This window comes from Aplysia californica, unplaced genomic scaffold (genome assembly GCF_000002075.1).
Source record: "Aplysia californica isolate F4 #8 unplaced genomic scaffold, AplCal3.0 scaffold01708, whole genome shotgun sequence".
NCBI classification, from domain to species: domain Eukaryota; kingdom Metazoa; phylum Mollusca; class Gastropoda; order Aplysiida; family Aplysiidae; genus Aplysia; species Aplysia californica.
Window position 1 is genome coordinate 1 of NW_004798978.1, and position 1869 is coordinate 1869.

Sequence of the window (1869 nt, forward strand, 5' to 3'; positions counted from 1 at the left end):
CCACACACACACACACACACACACACACACACACACACACACACACACACACACACACACACGCACACGTTACAAGGTCACACATCGGCAGATACATACCACCCGGACCCCCACATAAAAGTTCAACAGAAGTTTGCTATCGTCAACAGTAAATCTTCTGTTGAAATGACCATGAAAGCGTCTGGCTGTTGATTCAGTCTGTAAGCACACGTATGTGAGAGTATATGTCAACAACAAAATGATAAATTCCCTGCCGGCAATTTGCCCTCAGATGTGTAGTGGTAGAGGTTCAAAGCCCCTCTCTGTTTTGCCCAGGGAAACATATGGTGGGAAATACATATATTGTCGTATGTGTAACTTGTATTTGCTCTTCAAACAGAATAGATTAAAGAAAAATAAAACTTTTTTTTTAAAGAAAAAAAAGTGTTTCACGGCGCTCGCAACTGCATAAGGTCATTTCAGCGCATCAAACTCATACCATTTCACCATTTATTTATTTTATTTTTTTGCACGGGACACATTAAACATTTTCAGTTTGTAGGAAATTTTGAATTTTGCCCGGGTGGCGGCCGAAGCTTACTCTTGTCGATTTTTGACTACCAAGGGATCTTTAACCTGCGCAACTTGCACACGGGACCTCTGAGATTTTTTCACCTTTGTCCGAGAAGGCTAGGTGTAGATGTTTCCTACCAGAAGATCAGGTGTGTGGCTGAAAGACAGCCACAAAAAGGAGCCAAGGAGTAGAAAGGCTGCAGACAGAACCAGGAGCCTAGAGGAGGGGGCAGAGGAGGTGAGGGGTGGGAGCAGAAAGTTGAAACGAAATCAGACGACAGAACATTGTTAGAGAGCAGGAAAGGAGGTGAAAGGAGACAATTTTAGAGAAGAAAAATTTTTGCGTCGCAATTCGGATTCAAACCTGGGACCTTTGAATGAGAGGCGAACACCTTAACCTCAAAGCCATCAGAGCCCCCCAATACATCTCTTTCCGATGATATAACCGATCTAGTGGCAATGATGCGGTAACCCAGTTTTGTTTCGTTTTCCCATGATCCGTCATTTAAAAGCACTTATTGTTAGTAGAAAACTATCGCTTTGTCTACACCACCTGTACAGTGTAAAGCGCATAGAGCCTGCTGTTGAGCAGGGATATGCGCTATACAAATGCTATCTATTATTATTATTATTACAGCCAAATCGAGGCAGAAATTAATTATATACGTCTGGACCCCCAAATAACTGCGTCGGGAAAGAGTTTAAAAAACAGTATGGCAATCCCAAAAGTCACAGAATGCACTAGTACATGTATAGGTGGTCACATGAGATCTCTGGCGATGCTACGATATATGACAATCCCAGAAGTCACAGAATACACTAGTATATATGCATAGGTGACAACATCAGATCTATGGCAATGCTACGAGGCACAGAGTACACTAGTGGGCCTACGAGCACAGCTGTGCACACGAGCCAATGATTGAACAAATCCAGAAACGAAGAGAGAAAGCATTTTGTCCCACACGGTGAAATCAGGCGCTCGTCAAAATAAACAGTTTCAAGAACCTGGCATGTTTTGGTCCGTTTGGCAGTTTGTATCAATATTTCTTTTCTTTTTTTTTTTTCTCAACCTGTTTACTTCTATATAAACACAGGTTAGTTTTCTGTGTGGAATTTACCGAAAACGTTGATCTGAGGTGCAAGAATGTAAATTTGCAGTTTCCAAGGACACTCAGGCTTTGAATGCCACCAAACTTTGGCGGCCATCTTCTCGCTAAATTTTGCCTCTGACAGGCGACCCCCACATTTTTCAATCTCAAATATCTCAACTTTTGTTCAAGACAGATTATGAACCCCTCCCCCACCCAGGGCGGT